The sequence below is a fragment of the Eulemur rufifrons genome, chromosome 8, assembly GCF_041146395.1.
Source record: "Eulemur rufifrons isolate Redbay chromosome 8, OSU_ERuf_1, whole genome shotgun sequence".
NCBI lineage: Eukaryota > Metazoa > Chordata > Mammalia > Primates > Lemuridae > Eulemur > Eulemur rufifrons.
The window spans coordinates 79,011,287-79,021,467 of record NC_090990.1 but is presented as its reverse complement, the minus strand read 5'-3'; positions in this window follow the sequence as shown (position 1 = coordinate 79,021,467).

Below are 10,181 nucleotides of genomic sequence, written 5' to 3'. Positions count from 1 at the left end.
TAAAGGAAGTGATATTTCTAATTTTTATTAAATAAAAATGAAGTAAAAGTGAGATACTATTAAGCATGTAACAGAATTAAACATAGGAGGTCCAGCTCTCATTTTAAAGAAGTCAACTTTTTTTTCACTAAGTCCCAAACTAAATGCAACATATCCACTTCCCCTTTTTAGAGAAATAAAAATTAATTACTCATAGTATTGATGAAAGATGTAGGAGACAGTGCTGTATTAGAAAGAACAATCCTCCTACACCAAATACCATGGAGGAAGGATTCTCTGGGCATACAGGAAAGAGGAGTTGGAGAGAAAGTGAGGACAGTACAGATGTCAGTAGTTTAGGGTGAAAGGTCCTTCATCTTGCTTGTATGACTCTAGCCCCAGAGAGGCAGAAAAACCAAACCAAACCAAACCAAACTGAAGGCTTGTGGGGTCCAAAAGGAGAAAAGACACGTGTTTTGTTTTCTATAGTTAAAACTCTGAGCATTGGCAAGACCCCCAAAAGCTGAAATGGCTGAGTGGCATATCTAGGCACACAGCACCTTAAAACAGACTAGCTAGGATTTCCACACTCAGTGGCAAATAAAGTCAATATTATACTTTCTTTTCACTTTACAGCAACATGGAAATAATGGAGAGAATTGCTAGATTGATGGGGTCTTGTTGACAGGACCCAGGCAAGGCCAGTGCAATATGCAGGGACCAACGACTGAGGCCGGGTGGGATACTGGACATCTCTGTGGATTCTAGGGTCCATTGCTGACAACAAGGCCAGATGCCTCCCTTCTGCCCCTCAGTACCTTGGCTCTATATAAGCTGCTGGGGGTTAATACACAACTGAGAGGAAAAATGAATTGACTGAGACAAAGTTTTCACTTCACTGGATAGGGCACAAAGTATAAATTATGTTTAATTATAGAGAATAAAGGATTTTTTGGTTTACTTGAATGTACATGAGGCACCCGCTAATCATAATTTTGTTTTTAATGGCAATTTTCTTTGTTAAATGCCATACTTATTCTTTCTTCTAGTTTAAAAAAATACAAAACAAGCTGCTTATAAAGAGCATTAATGTGACTTTTCGTTCTATTTAACCATTGTTAAACCAGAAAAAAAAAAAAAAAACTCAACAATTTTGAAGGTTTAAAAGAAACTGAAGTCTGCTTACTTTTCTTTGACTTTGCCTCCTCTATGCTGTAACGATAGAAGTTCTGTTTCTGTACACTTAGGCCTGAAACTCACTTATTATCTCCATATTACTAAAAGCTTTTGGTTTGATTCTTGAGTGTCACGATGCAGCAAGATGGATGCCTTTTTGCTTGACTCTCCTATAGCATTTGACAGCCTCCTACTCAGAAAGCACTGGCAGCCTGGCTGGGTGGTTATTGTGCTCTACAATAACTACAACACAAAGGAAATTATTACAAGGAAATATTCCTATAACAGGAAGGGAAAAATGAAACTCACAGATTTCAGCACAATATGAATTGATTTACTTCAGACAATGAATATCTTCATTTTAAGGTTATGTAATTAGGATCCTTCTCATCTAAATTCTTTTAAATGTTCTTAAAGAAGTGAATTTTCTTTCATTAAGAAAATTAGAATAATCTTTCTACTCCCACTTCTCTGTATGTATAACTACTACTTAAATTATGTTAATTATGCCTAAGAAATGTCAGCCCTGATTTATCTCCATATGGTGCCCCCCTCCCACCTCCATTTCCACTCATACATTCACTTTTTAAATTGCTTTTTCAGGTTCTCTAATGTAAATCAATTGCCACAATTAATGGCTTCTGTGTATCCATGCCCTTTGCAAAGTGCCCTTGCAGATTCTTCCATCAAAATGTAAGTCTGTTTTCTTACTCCCTGAATCTGGGTTACCTCATGACTGCTCTGGCCAACAGAATGTGGCAGAAGTGCTACAGTGCCACTTTTGAGCTTAGGCTTCAGGCAGTCATGCATGCTTCTGTTTTTTCTCTTGAAACCATGCCACCATGCCACTGCCACATGAGCACGTCAGGGCCAGCGTATGGTGGATGACAGACCATGTGGAGGAGAGCCCCATGATACCTCCTGAAGCCAGCAAATATGTGAGACAGTCCAGCAAGACCAGCAGAGCTGCTTATTTGACCAACAACTAACTCAGATGCATGAGTGAGAATAGCAAGAATGCAAGAGCTACCCAGCTGATTCCTAATAAGTGCTTTTGTTTTAAGCCACAGGGTTTGGGGGGTTGTTTGTTATATAGCGGTGCTAACTGGTGCATCTAGTAATTAGTTATCTTCTTCAAACATTTAATTTTACCCTGGGATTTCTTAAGGGTCCTTGGGTATTTGGACATAGATTTATAATTCATGTAATACTTTTTAACATTACATTGAGATATTTCATGTGAATTGGGTGTTTGGGGTATTTCAGTATATATTTATACCTTCTTTATATGACATTTGTATTAGCTTGGGCTGCTATAACAAAATACCATAGGCTATTTGGGTGGCTAAAGGGTGACTAAATGAAAGAAACTTATATCTCAGAGTTCTGGAGTTTGGGAAGCAGACGGTCTAGATGTGGACATTGGTTCCTGGTGAGGGCTTTCCTCTTGGCTTGCTGACATTGGCCTTCTCATTGTGTTCTCCTCATATGTTGAGAGAGAGAGAGACGGACAGAGAGAGAGAGAGAAAGAAAAGGAGACAGAGAAAGCTCTGATGTCTCTTCTAATAAGGACACTAATTATATGAGATTGGCATCCCATTTAACCTTAGTTACTTCTTTATTTCAAACACAATCACATTGAGGATTAGAGGTACACCGTATGAATTTTGGGGGGCACTATTCAGTCCATAATAGCATTTAAAGAGGTCATATGGTTCAACTCCTGAGTACAATGTATCTACATTTAGATTTTCCTAAAAAAGAGGATCAGAAACCTTATTTAAAATATTCCTGGGACTGATTCAAAAATGATTCTGGTAATAATTTACTTTCCTTAGAGTCAGTAGGTGCTTGCTTATGTCTACTTATAAATTTTCAATTCGTTGAACACTTTGAATTCAATTTAACACTTATACTTTCTTCCGTACAGTTAGGGAATGAATGATTGGTACATTATCAAAATTGCATTACTTGAAGGAAGAATGGTCATGTCATTACTTCCTCTCTTCATTATGCTTATTGATGTAATTTATGGTTATTATTTTCAGGACTATATCTAAAACCATCAGTACTGCCGATTATGGTCTCTGGAGGTTGTTTCTTTAAGACAGCATTTGAAAGTTTCTTAAATTGGTTAACTGATTACATAAAGCACACTGTTCCCATGGTACCCACAAGATTATATTCAGAATGATATAAACATCTTCTTCCATAGGAGGAAAATGCACATAAAAGGAATTTCTTTTAAGTTAACCAAAATATATTATTTTTTAGTTGATATCACTAATGTTTATATTAGTATAGATGGTGGTCTGTCAAACTTATCTTCATATATGGCTTTTGTCAGTTTTTTCAGAGTACATTGTACTGATTTCTGCTACTTTATTTTTCTGCTATTCTTGAATTAATTTCATTGATTTATTTATTCTCTGAATTAATAATCAGTAAGATTCTACAATATATTAGGTATTATTCTGAGTTCTGGGGAACTGTGAATCTGGGTGACCAAATGGCACTGCCCCTAGGGATCTTACGATCTAGTGGGGAAGATGACAGCAGATAAATGAATATGAAATACATTGTCTAGTACCACAATGTGTTATGAAAAAACTAAATCAAGATAAGTGGACAGAGAGTGGAGGGGTATTATAGTAGATAGAAGGGTCAGGGATAGTGTCTCTGAGGATATGAGATTTGAGCAGAGATCTAACTGTAGTAAGGGAACAAGGCACATATATATCTGCTGGAAGAAAATTACAGGCAGAAGAAACAGCAAATGTCAAGGCCTGAAATAGTAACAACTTTGCTTTAAAACTTATAGCTCAAGTAGTATTTGCCATTCCTTTAATCATTTTGCTTATGTTTTTTGTTTTGTTTTAAAGTGAGATTTCAACTACAGACCAATTTCTCTCATGAATATAGATGCAAAAATTCTCAATAAAATACTAGCAAATTGAATCCAAGTGCTTATCAAAAAAATAATCCACCACGACCAAGTGGGCTTCATCCCAGAGATGCAGGGGTGGTTCAACATACGTAAATCTATAAATGTAATTCACCACATAAATAGAAGCAAAAACAAAAACCATATGATACTCTCATTAGATGCAGAAAAAACATTTGACAAAATCCAACACCCTTTTATGATAAAAACGCTTAACAAAATAGACATTGATGGAACCTACCTAAAAATGATACAAGCCATATATGACAAACCCACAGCCAACATCATACTGAATGGGGAAAAACTGAAAGCACTCCCACTTAGAACTGGAACCAGACAGGGCTGCCCATTGTCTCCATTACTTTTCAACATAGTATTGGAAGTCCTTGCGAGAGCTATCAGGCAAGAGAGCAGAATCAAGGGAGTCCAAATAGGGAAGGAAGAGATCAAACTCTCACTTTTTGCTGATGATATGATGTTATATCTGGAAAAACCCCAGGATTCAACCATGAGACTCCTGGAATTGATTAACGAATATAGCAAAGTCTCAGGCTACAAAATCAATATACACAAATCAGAGGCATTTTTATATGCCAATAACAGTCAATCGGAAAACCAAATTAAAGACTCAATACCCTTCAAAATAGCAACAAAGAAAATAAAATATCTAGGAATATACCTAACTAAAGAGGTAAAGGACCTCTATAAGGAAAACTATGAAACACTGAGAAAAGAAATAGCAGAACTTGCAAATAGATGGAAAAATATACCATGCTCGTGGATCGGAAGAATCAACATTGTTAAAATGTCTATACTACCCAAAGTGATCTACAGATTCAATGCAATCCCTATTAAATTACCAACATCATTCTTCACAGATGTAGAGAAAATAATTATACACTTTGTATGGAATCAGAGAAGACCCTGTATAGCAAAAGCAACTTTAAGCAATAAAAACAAAATGGGAGGTATTAATTTGCCAGACTTCAAACTATACTACAAGGCTGTGGTTCTTAAAACAGCCTGGTACTGGCACAAGTGCAGGGACACAGACCAGTGGAACACAACAGAAAATCCAAATATAAAACCATCCTTATATAGACACCCAATTTTTGACAAAGCAGGCAAGAACATACTCTGGGGACAAGGATCCCTATTCAATAAATGGTGCTGGGAGAATTGGTTAGCCACATGTAGAAGACTGAAACAGGACCCACAGCTTTCACCTCTCACAAAAATCAAATCGCGGTGGATAACAGACTTAAACCTTAGGTGTGAAACGATTAGAATTCTAGAAGAAAATGTAGGAAAGACTCTTACAGACATTGGCCTAGGCAAAGAATTTATGAAGAAGACCCCTAAGGCAATCACAGCAACAACAAAAATAAATGAATGGGACCTGATTAAATTAAAAAGCTTCTGCACAGCCAAAGAAACAGTCACGAGAATAAACAGACCACCTACAGAATGGGAAAAAATTTTTGCATACTACACATGAGATAAAGGACTGATAATAAGAATCTATTTAGAACTCAGGAAAATCAGCAAGAAAAAATCAAACAACCCTATCAAAAAGTGGGCAAATGACATGAATAGAAATTTCTCAAAAGAAGATATAAGAATGGCTAACAAACATATGAAAAAATGCTCAACATCTCTAATCATCAGGGAAATGCAAATCAAAACCACAATGAGGCCGGGCGCGGTGGCTCACGCCTGTAATCCTAGCACTCTGGGAGGCCGAGGTGGGCGGATCGTTTGAGCTCAGAAGTTCGAGACCAGCCTGAGCAAGAGCGAGACCCCATCTCTACTAAAAATAGAAAGAAATTATATGGACAGCTAAAAATATATATAGAAAAAAAATTAGCCAGGCATGGTGGTGCATGCCTGTAGTCCCAGCTACTCGGGAGGCTGAGACAGGAGGATCGCTTGAGCTCAGGAGTTTGAGGTTGCTGTGAGCTAGGCTAACGCCACGGCACTCACTCTAGCCTGGGCAACAGAGTGAGACTCTGTCTCAAAAAAAAAAAACCACAATGAGATATCACTTAACCCCAGTGAGAATGGCCTTTATCAATAAAACCCAAAACAACACATGTTGGTGTGGATGTGGAGAGACAGGAACACTCATACACTGCTGGTGGGACTGCAAACTAGTGCAACCCCTGTGGAAAGCATTATGGAGATATTTTAAACAGATTCAAGTAGACCTGCCATTTGATCCAGCAATCCCATTATTGGGCATATACCCAAAGGAAAAAAGGTCATTCTGTAACAAAGACACATGTACCCGAATGTTTATAGCAGCACAATTCACAATTGCCAAGATGTGGAAACAATCCAAATGCCCATCAATACATGATTGGATTAGTAAGCTGTGGTATATGTATATCATGGAATATTACTCAGCTATAAGAAATAATGAAGATACAACATCTCTATGGTTCTCCTGGAGAGAGTTGGAGCCCATTATATTAAGTGAAGTATCCCAAGAATGGAAAAACAAACATCACATGGACTCACCAGAAAATTGGTTTCCCTGATCATCACCTAAGTACACATCTGGGAACGACACCAATCGGATATCAGACTGAGGTGGGGGGTGGGGGAGGGGATGAGTGTATGCCTACATAATGAGTGCATTGCGCACCGTTTGGGGAATGGTCACGCTTGAAGGTGCTGACTCGGGAAGGGGGGGTGGGGAGGGGAGGGATATATACCTACATGATGGGTGCAACGTGCACTGTCTGGGGAACGGACACGCCTGGAGCTTTGTCTTGGGGGGACAGGCGGTACATGGGCAATGTATGTAACCTGAAATTCTGTATCCCCCATAATAAGATGAAAAAAAAATTTTTTTCATTTAAAAAAAATAATAAAGTGAGATTTCAAAATGTAGCAAGGGAAGGTTTTATATAAAGAGACTGAAGAATGTTCCCCCTGGATATTTCTCAGATTAGGTTGCTTAAGTGTTTGAAAGAATTTGTCTGGCTTCTCCAGGCCCATCACATTGTCTCAGAGGTGATGTTAAATTGGGATTTGTAGGTCCACTGGTCATTCTCTGCTCCTCTGCCTGTCATTAATTGATGAAAAGTATTTATTGACACCTAAGATATTTCAGCACCATTTAAAAACCTGATGATTACCTAATTGACAGGCAAATCATGGTCCCTGCTACTAGAAAATTGTTCATTACTTTTAGAGATCAGCTGTAAAAATGGTAAAGACATAAGTTCTGCAGTCAGACTATAAGTGTTTATAGTCTGCCATTTACTACATTTAGATGTTATGCAATTTATGCTTGTTTATATTTCAGATTTCCAGTTGGCAAAATGGGGATTCATTCATTTCACAAATATTTATTGGTGCATTACTAGGTGCCAGACACTGTTACAGGTGCTTTGGGAAACAATAGTCACCAAAACAGACAAAATTAAAATTATATCTAATGGGAATGTTTTAAGACTCACATAATATGATATATATAGTTCCCAGAGCACAGAAACTATTAATAAATGTTAGACACAAATTTCTCATATTTTCAGAACTAGTGCTGGTAAATATAAAGCCCTAATAAAGGGTGGTTGAATTAAATTGAGGTTATGGAACAGGAAGCAATCTGTGTTACAGATTGAAAACACAAAGATGTTGATACAGTTATGGATAATTAAATCGAAATAGATTAATGAAGAAAAATGAAAATATCTGGATGTCTGAGGTCTATTCCTAACTCTTGAGGCTGACATTGAGCAGTGGCCATGCTCTTTAGGTCTGTGGCCAAACCACAGCTGCCTTCCCAGTATGCGTTCTCTCCCTTTCTTTTTTGTTCTCGTTTTCGTGTAGGTTGTCATGCTTTGTCTAAATCAGTAGGATTACACATCTCACCACTCATTGCAATCAGTATGGGCAATGAAATGAAATTAGAATTTACTAGGTGAAGGGTCTAAGAATGGTATTTAAAAAAGGGAGGAATTCACCTTGCACTTGCCTTTTACCCTTCAGTTTTCACCTTTTCTCTTTTGTAGGACATGAAAACAATGCTGGCTGTGAAGTAGACATGTACAATAATGAGGTACCCTTACAAGCAAAAACAAACATCAGGATAGTGAAATGGAAAGCTAGAATGAGCTTTGCTTCCTAGTGGCATTGTAGAATTGTCAAATTAGTTCTAGATTTCCTATTCAGAACCTCTTCTGTGTATGCAAAATTTACTCAAATTTATTTAAGCCACTGTTACATTTTTGGGGGAGTGAGGGATAGTTTCTGTTATTCATAGCTGAATGCATCCCTTAACCAATATAAAGTGTCTGGATGCCACTATCTGCCAGAATGTCTACATGTACCATCAGTAGTGACTTTTGCATTTTTAGATGTTTTGGTTGCTAACGTTACAAACTCTACTTTACCGACCAATAAAGTGTGTGGCTGTTTCTGTCTCACAGTTCAGTCTTGTTACCCCTTATAGACTTTTTCCTCTGTCAATTTCATGTAACTCATCCTAAATTAACTTGAACCCACAGGTTTAAGCTGAATATGAGAGGGGTGACCAAACTTCTTGTAAAGTGTGGAAAAGCCTTCCTCCTGAGGACTGCTCAGTACGTTGATGGGTGCTCAGTGGGTGCTCCAGGAATGTACATTGTTGAGGCTGCTGATGTCATTCACATCAAAAACAGCTTTCTGCCACTGCTTTAGTGGCATCTATGTGTCATTTAAACATAGAATGATGGCTTTTTCACATCTGCGCTTTGCCCATTTGTAGGAGTCTTAGTTATAAAAACAGAGAATCACCTGTCCTTTCCATAAATGAGTGAAAGCTTTCATCTTCTACTAGTCACAAGAGAACCTAGATTAATGACTTTTTTATTGACACATTTCTTTTAGTTATTAAAAAAATTTGATCTTTTTATTTATAACTGCATGAAAAATTTCTTTTAGTTGGTTTTCTTCGAAGGTTTTTCTCTCCCCACCTCTTTCTCTGTCTCTTATTCCTAAAATGTAACTTGAGATGTGCACATGGGCAAAATCTATTTTTACTTACATTTGGTTGGAAATAAAATGTTAAGGGGAAAGCTAGATAAAATTTGTACAGCTACATTTTAAATTTGGACTCACCTAAAGCATCATAGATCAGGAATATACCACTTCAATTAAATTGGCTTTTTGTCTATAGGTACCATAATAAATTACCCATCACCCCAGAAAGGATTTGTCAGAAATCATGAGGCTGCATCATCATTTCCTCCAACTGCTCTCAGCTGTTGTGCCTCAGTGTGCTAGCCAGCTCTTTCCCTTTGGCTTCTGTACCAGAGCAGCATCCCTCATTCATTTCTTATCACTTGGAGGGCTGAAGTCAGTACTTTCCTGGAGTGGGGAGCTCAGGAGTCCTTCCAAGGAGTTGCAGGAAAAACTGAAATAGTTATGGGCAGAGAATCAACGCACACCACATTTCTCCAGGTCAGCTGACAAATTGTCGACAAGCCGTGAAATTTCCCTTTGCACTAATCAGTAAGTTTTTTTTCAGAGCTAAATACATATGTACACTGTGAATGTTTGACTTATTCTATCCTAATTATATATGGGTATCCATTTAAGTAGTGTGTTATACTGGAAACAGCATGGTTTTGGAGACAAAAGACTCTGAGTCCTGTCAGTGCTTAACAAATGTGACTTCAGACAAGTAGCATAATCTATTCTTCATCTGTGGAATGGAGTTAACAAGGCCTGCCCTGTCTATCTTATAGGATTGTTGTGAGCTTCACAATGAGATAATATGTGGGTGTGATTTATATACTCCAAGGCACTCTGAACACATAATTATAAAATCTCTCCACTGTACCAGAACTTACCACCTCTCTTCATAGGCATGCCTTATGGATTGGAAGTAATTGTATTTGCATACCAAGTCTGTATAAATACCATCCATCCTTGGTCAGGCCAAAATAAATCTACACCCAAAGCTTACCACCTTGCAGTCATGAGGTTTGGTACAGTGATAAAGAATTAGACTACTAAGGTCAAATCCTGACTTCTTTGCTCACTAATTGTGGGATCTTGGATTATTTATTCAACCTTTCCAAGCCTCAGT